We start from the raw sequence: 13,504 nt of genomic DNA, 5'->3' as shown, positions 1-13,504 counted from the left end.
CGGGACGCCCCAGCATCACGGCGCGCGCACCGGCTCCTCCACGGAGCTGCCGGGGGTCCGCGCGCGGGCCGAGGCCGCCGGGCCTGCTTCCAGAGAGGCAGCGGCCGGCCGGCGGCGCGGGGATTTTCCTCCCTCGCTCATTCATTCCTGATTCACTGGTTCCTGGCGGCGGCCCAGAGGCGCGCAGGGGAGGCGGGGCGCGGCGCCCGCTGGGTGCGGCCGGAGCCCGAGGGGCGGGCGGGGGGCGGCGGGGCGCGGGCCGGGCGGGGCGCCGGGCGGCGGCCGCGCCGGAAGTGAGCGGTGGCGGCGGGCGGGGAGCGAGGGGCCGGCGCGAGTCGGGCGGCCGGGTGGCCGCGGCCCTCAGCCCCGCCTTCTGCGTCTCGGCCGGACGCGGCCGCGCTCGGATCCGCCGCCGCCGCCGGGCGCTGCGGCCGCCCCGCCCGCCGGCGCGGTCAGTCAGTCAGTCAGTCAGGCACGGCGCGCGGCGCGGGGTGCGCCCGCTCGGCGTCTCCCGGGAAGGAGCGCCGCGCCCGTGAGGAGGCGGCGGCCGCGCAGCGCGGGCCGTGCGGTAGCCGGGGCCGCCGGAGGACGAGGCGCCGCCGCGGTGAGTGCTCAGCCTCGCCCGCGGGGCCGGCGGAGGGGGCGGCGGGCGGGGGCCGTGAGGCGCCGCCGCGTTCCCGCCTCCATTTTCCCCGCGGCGGCCCCGCCATCCAGCGCGTGCGGCGGCCGGGCGGGGCCGGGGCCGGGGCCGGGGCCGGGGTCGGGGCCGCGCCCGGCGGCCGGCCGGGCGGGGCGGGGCGGGTCGGCGGGCCTGGGCTGCCGCTGCCGCAGCCGGGCCGGCCGGAGGGAGACAATGAGGCGGGGGCCCCGGGAGGGCGCGGCTGCCCCTCGGGCCGCTCGGGGATGCGGGGCGCGGGACCGGGCCCCGCGGACGAGCGCGGGGCAGAGATTGGAAGGCGGGCCGCCCTGCGTCTTCTCTGGTGGAGCGGGCTCGGCGCCCGCCGCTGCGCCCCGTCATCGCCCCGTGTCTCCGCGTTCCCGCCGGAAATCCAAACTGCAGTTCCCGGGGCGGGGGGCGTGGGGTGGTGTCGGGGAGCCTGCGTTTCGGGGCGGCCGGGAGGACGCGGTTTTCCCGTCCAGACGGTGTCCTGGGCGTCCCCGCGGTGGGGCTGGCGGCCGCGCGCCCTCGATGCTCTTGAGCACGGAGACGTGGCTTGTGGGAATCGGGCGCTCGGAAGGTGCGGCGTGGCCGCCCCCGGGGCTGGTTGGCGTGCGGTTCCGTGGCCTGCGGGAGGAGCCGTGGGGCTCCGAGAGGTCTGAGGGCGCCTCACCCCGCCTCCCTGACAGGAGCGCCCTGCCGTCTGCAGCGGTCCTCCGGGGCCGGGGAGACGGGGAGTCGGGTCCGCGGGGAGGGGGCGGAGGGCGCGGGGGAACGGTTCGGGGGTGCTGGTGAGCCCGCGGGAGGAGAACATTCCGCAGGTAGTTATGCACCTGCTGTCCCCTGGCGCGGCGGGGACACCGGGGGAGCTAGACCCGCGGCGCAGAGCGGTGCGAAGAGCGCTCTGAAGCCGGGGCCCGGCGGTTCCAGAAGCCCCGGGGTGGGCTGGCGGTGTGACGTCGGGCGAGCTGCTGACTCTGGACAGTGGGTTCTCCACCAGTAAAATGGGAGTAGCACCGCCTGCCTCCCCCGCGGGTGGCTGTCACACGGGTTAACTGAGATAATGTATGCGGAATGCCCGCACCCCGGGGCGCCGAGGTGTGCACCAGCGTTCATTCCTTTGCTCCCTCGCCTGCTGCTCCTGGGACTTTCTTGGGGCAAGGTGGGGGAAGACGTGAACGTAGGTAATTGTACTGCGTTGCATTAGATGAGAAAACGTTGGGGTAGAGGTGGAAATAGGGGAGCCGGCAGGAGAGAGAGTGATTCTGGATTGGGCGCGCTGGGGGGAAGTGGCTGGAAGCGGCGGCGCTTCAGGATGGTAGGGTTTCAGCTGGTGGAGGTGGGGAGGGAGGACATGCCGAACCGGGGTGGTGCTGTCCTCTGAGAGCCGACCTGAGGAGGGAGACGCTCAGAAGCTTGTTAGCTCTCGAGTCTGACCTTCAAAGATCGTCTCTGTTATTTTGCTTTTTGTGTCGTGGATTTCCGAAGAACCAGGTCTAGCCTGTTCAAGTAAGTACAAAAATGTCTACAAAGCTTAGTGCGTGGTTTTTTAGGTGGGACGTTTTGTGTCATTTGGACTGCTGCTCTTTTCTGTTTGAATTTAATAAAGAATTATTGGTAGATATTTCCCTGTGATGAATATTACCTCTATTTGGTAGAAAAAGCAGCTGATTTTTCAAATTCAGAGGTCTCACTAAAAGATTATATAGTAAGTAACGGGCAGAAAGGAGTGAGGTAGTGGACACTACTATGTGTCTCCAACTCTTGATCAGTAACATTTGTTTTCACAATTATTTTAGCATTTTATTTGCGGAAGAGGTGTTTTTAACCCATTGTCTTTGAAGATAATTAAAATGGCTTTTTTTTTTTTTTTTGCCATTTAAAATGCTGCCTTTTGGTCTCCACCCCATGCATAATTATTTCTTTATTAGATTAGTGTGGTGGATGACTATCACACTATCCATAGATTTTGGACACATTATAGAATCTCATGGCTTTGCCTTGGTTTTGAAGTAGTTGAATGTAAACATTCGAATTGTTAAACCAAACTCTTATTTTAGGAAAATTAATATTAGCGAAAAAGATGTGTGACCTCAGGCAAATCACTTATCTTGGACTCTCAATTCCTTTACCTGTAAAATGAGAAATTTGGTTTCAATCACTGGTTTTCAATCTGTGTTTTACTGAACTCTGGAATTCTGAGGAGGACCTTCACAGGTTCTGCAGATGTTCAACTTAAATTTCATTAAAAATGTATTTTAAACCTGTAATAATAAAAAGTGACTACTATATGACATGCACAGTTTTAAATGCTTTACATTTATTTACTTAATCCTTGCCATAATCCTATGAAGTAGGTTCTGTTAATATCTGAGAAAACAGGCACAGTCTATAGAGCTACCAAGTGGCAGAGCTGGGTTTGAAATCAGACAGCATAATTCTTAAGCTTGTATTCATACCCACATTCCTCTACTGCCACCATTATAAAATAAATAATCATGCAAGTTTTGTTTTTATTCTGGTAAAATATTTTTATTGTGGTAAAATAAAATAACCATTTTACCTATTTTTAAGTGTACAGTTCAGTGCTATTAAGTACATTCACATAGTTGTACAACCATCATCACTATCCATCTTCAGAACTTTTTCATCATCCCAAACTGAAACTCTACCCATTAAACAATAACTCCCCCCTACCCCCACCCCAGCCCCTGGTAACTGCTTGTCTGCTTTCTGTCTCTACAATTTGACTACTCTAGGTACTTGATATAAGTGGGATCGTGCGATATTTTTTTTTTATATATCTGGCGTATTTCACTTAGCATAATGTCTTCAGGTTTCATCCATGCTGTAGCATGAACCAGAATTTCATTCCCTTTTAAGGCTGAATAATATTCCATTGTATGGATGGACCACATTTTGTTTTTTCCTCTGTAGATGGACATTTGGTTGTTTCCACCTTTTGGCTATTGTGAATAATGCTGCTCTGAACGTTGGCATACACATGTCTGTTCGAGTCCCTGTTTTCAGTTCTTTTGGGTATATACCCAGAAGTGGAATTGCTGGATCGTATGGTAATTCTATGTTTGATTTTTGGGGAACTGCCATACTGTTTTCCATAGCGGCTGCACCATTTTACATTCCCACCAGCAACGCACAAGGGTTCTGATTTCTCCACATCCTCACCAACATTTGTTATTTTGTGTGTTTTTGATGATAGCTATCCTAATAGTGAAGTGGTATCTCATTGTCATTTTGATTTGCATTTGTCTAATGATTAGTGATGTTGAGCATTTTTTCATGTACTTATTGACCATTTGTGTATCTTGTAGAAATGTCTATTGAATTCCTTTGCCCATTTTTTAATTCAGTTTGTTTTGTGGTTGTTGAGTTGTAGGAATTCTTAATGTAGTCTGGATATTAGTCTTATATCAGAGCCATGATTTACAAATATTTTCTCCCCTTCTGTGGGTTGGCTTTTCACTCTGTTGATAGTGATTAAAACAAAAGTTTTTCATTTTAATCAAGTCCACTTTATCTATTTTTGGCTGTGCTTTTGGTGTTATGTCCAAGAAGTCATTGCAAAATCTGATGTCATGAAGCTCTTCTCCTATGTTTTCTTCTAAGAGTTTTATAGTTTTAGCTCTTTGATCCATTTTGAGTTAATATTTGTATATGGTGTTAGGTAAGGGTCCAACTTCATCCTTTTGGTTGTGGATATCCAGTTTTCCAGCACCTTTTGTTGAAAAGACTGTCCTTTCCCCATTGAATGGTCTTGGCACCCTCATGTACATACATATAAAGTTTTAACACATTGAAAACCATAGCGCTACATGGTTATACATGGTTAATTGCAGGGGGCAAGCATTCCTTAGTATAAGGTTTCTCTTACTATCTCTGTGCTTATTTGTGAATTTTAAACAGGTTATTGATAAAGAAAGTTGTAGTTTGCAGTAGGTTTTTTAAAAATTCAGTCTAGTGTATATCCGTTCATGTAGAGTTGTCCAAACAATACATTACTGTGGCACATGCACTGTGTCCTGTTAAAGGACAGGCAAGACCCAAGCCCGTTTCTCTGGGGGTGTGCTCATCCTCTGTAAGTCATTTGTTTAGTAACAAATGAACATGTAACACTAAGTCCTGATATCATGTTATAGACGTTTCTATAGCTCATTGCATGTTTTGAGTTTTTCTTGTTTGCCTTGTAAGCAGTTGTTAGGTATTGTTACTAACTCATTTTGAAAGAAAAAAATTCTTACTTTTAAAAATTTTTTAATCAATTTATTGAAGCATATCCTGAGACTGCAAAGTGAACCATTAAAAGCTGCTACCAAAACAACACAAAACAAAAAGCTGCTACCTCCTTGCAACACTTATCTGGATGAAATCACAACAGAATTTTACAGAAATAAATGGGTGCTGAGGTGGTCATAAGACTGTAACTAAACATCCCTAACCCTAATTTGTCTCTTTGAGTTTGTAATAAGTTAATATAATGTGTTTGAACAGAAAATGGTATTAGCAACCCTTTTGCCAGTTTTATATATTTGGGATACTGTATAAGATTTCATCTGGAAAAGTTTTATTATGAAATATTAGAAAACCCCCAGATTATATGATCTCTAAAGCTTCAGCCCATGTTCTTATTGCTATTATTTTAAGATACAGTATTTACCACACTTTGGGGCAGATGTCTTAAAATGTATCACTTGTGATTTATAAATTGGCTTTTCAAAAAGTATATATTTTGCTATTAATAAAATACATATTGTTTCTCTACTTTAGGCAGAGCTAGGCAAATGGAGAAATCGTAAAGATAGGTATTCTCCCCTCCAAAATAGAGAGGATGCCAGTTTAAGTGCCAGATATAAGGAATCCCTAGAAAATTGAGGGAGTATTGTGCAAAAAGAAGCAGAAGGGGCTGGGATTTGAAAACAAGAGATTACATTTGGGAAAGAAGAAACAAGTCATCCCTTTAGATGAGAAGAAAAGCAAGACTGGGAGGCTCATAACTGATGTCTTGTCATTATATAACACTTACAAATTAATCCCCCTGGTGAAGAATGGTGAAAGCTGGAGAAAATTAGAACTGTAAACATATTAAATAAGCCCAAATATTGTAGAATTGTAATAAACCAGTTTTGTAACCGTATTTGAAAATTGGATGCTTTTAGAAGGATCTTACTAAGTTTGATATGTGAAGAAAAGTGTTACCTAAGTCAGTACAGCAAAACAACTAGTAATGTGACTTGAAAATACAATATATTCTTTTTGTGTCCCAGGTTGTACATGCCTCTATCCATGGTTCCAAGCGTGGTTTCTTTTCCCTAATTTTTCTACTGAGGATAATCCCATTCATCCTTTGAGACCCAGCTTCATTCCCATGCACCTTTGTGACGCTGTTTGACACCAAGCAGAAAGAATTGCTTTCTTCTTCATTCCTCTAGACCTTACCTCATCTGCCTTATCTTGTAGATACTTGTGTCCTACGTCCCCCTGGGTTCTGGAGTATTGGACCTAACAAATAAAATTGGCATTTTATTTATCTAAAATGCCTGTCAGTCCCTGAGAAAATAATAGAAATTCAGTAAGATGTTTTTAATGAAAGCCATTATTTGAAGAGTTCTTTACAGTTGGTGTTACATCTCCTGAAAGGATCCACAAAAATCTAATAATGTTTATTTTATTTATAAAGAATAATTTCTCCTTGGCTTATTTGGTTTATTTCATATTGTAACAGATGACTTTAGAGACTGGTGAAGGGAATCAGTGAGTGATCCCTCTTATCTGTGAATAGAGTGCTTTATAAATGTTAGTAATGGCTCAAAAGTCTTTTTGTTGATCCTAAGTTATAAAAATAAATATATATATTTAAAAACAGGAGTAATGAATATGCTGCATTATGTTTGAAATATCTTGGTTTTACTACTTGGGTAATACAGAATTCCAAAGTCTGGATCTTAAGTCTATTTGTTTTGGTACTTGGTCTTAATGCTTGCCTTAGCTAAAAGGAAGCTCATGTAGGGACATACACCCAACAAGAGGAAGTGCGTCTTTGGCTGTGCTTCCTAAATGGAGACGCTCACTGTTTAATTTCTATCCCTCAGTTATGCAGAGTTGATTAACAAAGTTTGCTCTTCCTAATCAAACAAATGTGAGGATTTGCATTTATATATTTTTAATAAATGTGTTCAAAATCCATAGAAATTCTATGTTTGGAAGGCGTTTAAAGAGTTAGAAAATAGTTTCTCTGTTTTTAGAGTGTGCAGGTACCAGTATTTCAAGATGACACACATTGTTTTCTTTTGGAATGCAGTTTTCTCACTAAGTTTTAAAATGCCTCGTTTACCTTTAAGGTACAGCTAGATTAACCATGTTTTTGTTTTTAAAAACAATGGCTAGGTAACATACTGCTAACAGTCACTTATCACAGAAAGTCAGCAAATGTAGGCTCTTCTTTTTGTAAAAGATAGATGCTTGACTCATCTTTAGATGACAACTCTTAAATACTTTGCCATGAGACAACCAGTAAACCTGTTTGGTACAAAATACTCATGGTCACCCCTCAACCGCATCAGTAACGTCCTGTAACACTTCTTGCTTCAACTTCTTTTGCTGCAGTCTGTTGCTTTTGAAATTAAACCTTACTTCCCGCACCCCCAACTTTGTTTAGGTGAGGTCAAAGCAGCTGCTTCATGAAAGATTATATAATACAGTTTTTCCATAAAATATCGTTTTTGGAAATCATTTACTGTGGAGTGTATCTTCTCTGGAACACCAGTCTCTTGTAGCAGCTTACAAAAAGGTAGGTTCTTTCTTTCATTATTGAAAACGAATCTAGCAAATACTATCCCTCTTCCCTCAGAATACTTGATTTACTTTATACAATGTGTGACTGTCTGAGAGGTGGCTCTAATGAAGATGCCAGTGTCATTTTATGTGTTGAGGATATATATATATTATATTGTATTACATTATATTATACTAAAAATACATATGTGTATTAAGATAAAAATTACATATAGATAGAACTCCTAATCTGTTCTTCGTATACCCCAGTGGATCATCTCTCATAGCTCCTGGGGTATAGTCACTTCCATTTTTGGAAACCACTCTACAATCTTACTGAATTACTCTTGTTGATAATGAGCCTTTCATATAAGTTCCATTTCATAGTGTGTAATGTTCTCATATGAAGCCATCTTAAAAATAAAGCGTTGCGACAAGACATTCTGATTCTCTTACTAATTAGAAAGTAATGTTTGTGGAAGAAGAGTGGATCACTGCTGGCGACCCGGGTTCGGATCCCGGGCTCACACCGACGCGCTGCTTCTCCGGCCATGCTGAGGCCGCGTCCCACATGCAGCAACTAGAAGGATGTGCAGCTATGACACACAACTATCGACTGGGGCTTTGGGGGGAAAAAATAAATAAATAAAATCTTTAAAAAAAAAAAAAAAAAAAAAGAAGAGTGGATCAGTTTCAGCAAAGTGAGATCTTAATAAAATTTATTCATCACCACAATTCAAATTATTGACTTATTTCAGAATCTTCAATTTGGATTTTGCATTATGCTTTCAGGAATTATTCAAGGTGAATTAAAAGTACCTGTTTAATTTGAATTTAGTAAATGAGTAGTGTCAATAGACTTATAATTTCTCTATGTCCATAGTGAACATTTCTTTTCTTGACATCCCTAGCAAGATGTTATAAAACGTTTTTCATCACTCTACCCTTTCCCTTTCCTGCCCTCTCTACTTCTCCCCATCATCAAAGCAGAGGTAAGTTTTGCTGATCTATAATTTTGTATTAGTTGAATCATACATATGTACTCCTTTGTCTCTGACTTCTTACACTCCGCATGATGTTTTTAGATCCATCCATGTTATTGCATGTATCAGTAGTTTGTTTTGTTTTATTGTGGAGTAATGTTCAATTGCACAAATATGTGAATATACCGTTAAGATTGTTTATCCAGTTTCCTGTTGATGGGCACCTGGGCTATTTCCAGTTTGGGACTATTACAAAGAAAACTGCTGTGAATAGTTTTGTAAAAGTCATTTTGTGGACAGATGTTTCATTTCTCTTGGATAAAAGAGTGGACTTGCTAGGTCATAGGTAGATGTTCCTCCTCTTAAAAACTTGTGTTGAAAAACAATATACATTCATAAAAGTGCACATATCAGAAGTGTACACTTTTACAATCTGAATACTCCAGTATAACCAGTATATAGATGAAAGAAAAGAAAATTATCAACATGCCAGAAACCTCTCTCATATTTTCTTCTCTATACCCCTGCCTCCTACCTTACTCCTAACCCTAATTCTGCTATAGTTTTTTGGTATGCTTGTTTCTTTAAAAAAATTTTTCTACTTTACTGAGGTATATTTCCATCTAATAAACTGAACATATTAAAGTATACAATTTGATAAGTTTTCATACACCTGGGAAGCCATCACTGCACTCAAGATAGGGAACATTTCCATCATCCCCCAAAGTTTCCTCACACCCCTTTGCAAGTCATCCTGCCCTTCACCTCTGTCTCCGGGCAGCCTGTCACTATAGAGTAGTTGGCATTCTCTAGAGTTTTATATATGGAATCATACAGTGTTCTCTCTCATTCATTCTCTCTCTGGTCTGGCTTATTTTCATGAAGAGTAATGATTTAAGTTATTCCATATTGTTGTTTCGATTTTTATTCCCTTTTATTGCTGAATGGTATTCCATTATGTGTATATACCACATTTTGTTTATCCATTCACCTATTGATATATATTAGGGCTGCTTTCATTTCTGGCTTTTACAAATAAAGCTGTTATGACGTTTGTGTACAAATCTCTTAATGGATATATGTTTTCATTTCTCTTGAATAAATACTTACGAGAACATGCTGGGTTATATTGGGTAGGTGTATTTTTAGTTTTTTAAGAAACTGGCAAGCTTTTCCAAAGTTATCATTTTATATATCCAGCAACATTATATGACAATTCTAATTGCTCTACATCCTAATACTTGGTGTTGTCAATCTTTTTCATTCTAGCAACTGTAGTGGCTATGTAGTGGTACCTCATTCTAGTTTTAATTTGCATTTTCCTCATTACTAATAATGTTTCATGTTCTTATTAGCCATTTGGGAAGTGACTGCAAGTCTTTTGCCCATTTTAAAAATTGAGTTGTGGGCGGGCCCCGTGGCTTGGCGGTTAAGTGCGCGCGCTCCGCTGCTGGCGGCCCTGGTTCGGATCCCGGGCCCGCGCCGACGCACCGCTTCTCCGGCCATGCTGAGGCCGCGTCCCGCGTACAGTGGCTAGAGGGATGTGTGGCTGTGACATGCAGCTATCCGCTGGGGCTTTGGGGGAAAAATAAATAAAATTATTAAAAAAAAAAAATTGAGTTGTTTTATCTTTTTTTATTTAGTTATAGCAGTTTTTTCTATATTCTAGATACAAGTCCTTTATCAGATATCTCTTAGTGTGTGGCTTAACTATTTTTTAATGGTGTCTTTCAAATAGCTGAAGCTTTGATGTTGGACTTCATCAAAATGATCAATATGTCCTTTTATGGTTAGTGTTTTCTATGTCCTGATAAATTTTGGCCTACATTAAAGTTGCAAAGATATCTCTGTATGTTTTCTCCTAGGAGCTTTGTAATTTTAGCTTTTGCATTTCAGTCTATGATCCATTTTGAATTAATTTTTGCTTATGGTGTGATGTAGAGGTCGAAGCTTCCCCCACCGTATTTATATTTGTTCCAGCATCATTTGTTGAAAAATGCTTTCCGTTTTTGTCAATTATATCTTAATAAAGCTAGGAAGTAGCTCTTTCCTTTCCTCGTTACCTACTGTGACGTTGATGCTCTTGTTGAAAATCATTTGGCAGTGTAAGTGTGGGTCTGTTTCTAGACTCTCCATTCTCTTACATTGATGTGACTCTCTGTTCTTTTGCTAGTACTGCAGTGTCTTGATTACTTAAGTCTTACAGTGAGTCTTGAAGTCACATAGGGTAAATCCCCCAAGTTCTTTTTGCAGATTGTTTTGGCTGTTCTGGGTCACTTGCTTTTCCATGTAAATTTTAGAATCAAATATTGGGATATTGGTTGTAATTACATTGAACACCTAGTTCAATATGGGAAGAACTGACATGTAACAATATTGCATCTTCCAATCCGTTAACATGGTATACCTGTCTATTTATTTAGGTCTCTAATTTCTTTCAGCAGTATTTTATATTTTTCAGTTGGTATAGAATATGTTATATAAACACTGTACACTGTCCTATTTGTATCATTTTTTTTCAGCCAAATTGTTATTTACACATGCTTATTTTTATGGTATAAGTTAAGATTTGGTGTGGAGATTTTCTGTATGATGATCTTATCTAAAGCATCAATGAAGAGACCTTCAATTCTGATGTGACAGTGCCAGAAACAGAGGAGACTAAAACAGTTATGTTTAGAAACATTAAAGTGGAAGTTTACAGTTGGATAGTTATTGGCATAATTCTTTTGGCTTGTATGGTTGTGGATATTAATATTTAAAGAGGTTTATATTTATTAACAGTCTGATATTTTTAGAATCAGAAGTTAAAACAGAATCTTAATTTTCGGTTTGCATTTTGTAGTTTGTTTTGTTTTGTTTTTTATAATTTTATTGATTTTTTTTTCCCCAAAGCCCCAGTAGATAGTTGTGTGTCATAGCTGCACATCCTTCTAGTTGCTGTATGTGGGACGCGGCCTCAGCATGGCCAGAGAAGCGGTGCGTGGGTGCGCGCCCGGGATCCGAACCCAGGCCGCCAGCAGCGGAGCGCGCACACTTAACCACTAAGCCACAGGGCGGGCCCTGCATTTTGTAGTTTGCCTTCTTTTTTTTCCCCCTTTCATTAATAATATTAATGGAATATACAGTCCTCAGAAATGTATAAATAAGAAAATAAAGCATAATCCTACCACCCAGAAATGACTACAATTAAAATTTGGGGTATATTTTCTCTTATATATCTGTGTGTGTGTCTGTGTATAGCTCATTATTGTATGCATGGTTTAGTTCTTTCATTTAAACCTATATCACTAGCGTTTTCCCATGCATTAAATGCTTTATGGATAATTTACAACATCTGCATTATAATCTAGGGTGGACATAAAACACACTCGAATTTACGCAGGGTTTTTTTTTTTTCTTGTAGGATATTTAGTTGCCCTCTTCCTCCCTGTTTTTTTGTTTTTTAAAAAATATTTGGCGGGCTGCCCCGTGGCTTAGCAGTTAAGTGTGCGCGCTCTGCTACTGGCGGCCCGGGTTTGGATCCCAGGCGTGCGCCAACGCACTGCTTCTCCGGCCATGCTGAGGCTGCGTCCCACATACAGCAACTAGAAGGATGTGCAGCTATGACATACAACTATCTACTGGGGCTTTGGGGGGGAAAAAAAAAAAAGGAGGAAGATTGGCAATAGATGTTAGCTCAGAGCCGGTCTTCCTCAGCAAAAAAACAAAGAGGAGGATTAGCACAGATGTTAGCTCAGGGCTGATCTTCCTCACACACACAAAAAAATATATTTGGCTTTGTTGAGCATACTTATTCACAATCTTTGTCCATATTTTGAATTTTTTTAATAAAATTTTTGAAATTTTGAAACACTTTAAACCAAAGTATAAAATATGATAGACGTCTACATACACATCACCAGTGGTAATCAATTGTTTATATTTTGCTTCAAATAATTTGTTTAAGGAGAAGTAACAGATACAACAAAAATCCTCCCCCAGCTAACAATTTGTGTTCCAGTGCATGTTTTAGTGCATTTAATACATATGTAGCCATAAAATTTTACTTATTGCTGTCTGTGCTTTTGAATTTTATATAAACTATATTTATCTTCTTTTAAAATTTGCATTTTTTACTCAACTGTGTGATTTGACATTATCGATACTGGTTCCTGTAGATCTCGTTCTTTCTTTTTATCAGAAAAAACCAATTTTTCATTCCCCTTTTGAGGGATAGTTAGATAGTTAGGATGCCACAGTGAACATCCTTTTACATTTCTCGTGATGTGTGCTTCCTAAGTGCTTGGATACTTAGAAGTGGTATTATGGGATCGGTATGTAATCTCCCAATGGCTCTCCACAGTGGTGAGGAATATATGTCCCTACCAGCAGTGTTTGCATTGCTCCACATCCTCCCCAATCCCTGGTTTTATCAGACTTACTATTTTTGCCAACTTGATGGGTATAAAATGGATAATAATTTGTTTTTAGTACACTTCTAGAAATATAGTTATTAGGATAAGTAGTGTGAGGTTCTGTAGCATATTCAGTGAAACTTTTATCCATGGATTTGTATTCTTGCATATGTCCATTAACAAATGTTTTCCAGTCACATATTAAAGCTTTTAAAGAGTTTTGCATAAAAGCATTGTTGTTTATATTTATTCACAGTGGGATATAAGTATTTTCTCTATAGAAATATTATCTGTCCTGGCTGTAAGACTGTTTGATATAGGAGAATTTCCTAAACTGCGTTAACTCTTATGTTGTGACATCTGTGTAGATAATTTAGATGATTATTTGGCTAATAGAACCCATGACTGATTTTACTTCCTGTGAGCTTCTTGGGGGAACTATTTAATTTTTTGTAATCATGTATAGTCAAGTAAAAATATTATATCCGGTTATGTGTATTTTTTCACTTCAACAACTACTTGATGAGTGGTTATAAGAGTAGAAATGATTTACTCTGGGAATGCTGAATACCATTCTTAGAAAATTTGTCTTTAACTTCCCCTCATGTGTGTGTGTGTGTGTGTGTGTGTGTAAAATGAAAAACATTTCAAATTTAAAGTATTGTATCGTGTAGGCG

General features: G+C 41.6%; 1 protein-coding gene across 11 annotated transcripts in view; it reads left to right on the top strand.

Annotated features, from left to right (window-relative positions):
• The first annotated feature begins 370 nt into the window (after nucleotides 1-370).
• The window catches only part of RAPH1 (Ras association (RalGDS/AF-6) and pleckstrin homology domains 1), a 102,859-nt gene continuing 89,725 nt past the window's right edge, over nucleotides 371-13,504 (top strand). For 4 of the 11 annotated variants that reach the window (XM_087435674.1, XM_087435670.1, XM_087435669.1 and 1 more), the window contains exon 1: nucleotides 372-604. The gene's annotated coding sequence lies outside the window, so the exon portion shown is untranslated. Of the gene's footprint in view, nucleotides 605-1,508; nucleotides 2,168-7,331; nucleotides 7,464-13,504 lie in introns of those variants that run through there. The other 7 variants (XM_087435672.1, XM_087435668.1, XM_087435664.1 and 4 more) reach the window with 6 other exon arrangements.

This window comes from Ceratotherium simum, chromosome 9 (assembly GCF_057802395.1).
Source record: "Ceratotherium simum simum isolate JZ-2026a chromosome 9, ASM5780239v1, whole genome shotgun sequence".
Taxonomy (NCBI): domain Eukaryota; kingdom Metazoa; phylum Chordata; class Mammalia; order Perissodactyla; family Rhinocerotidae; genus Ceratotherium; species Ceratotherium simum.
This window is presented reverse-complemented; position numbering and strand designations above follow the sequence as displayed.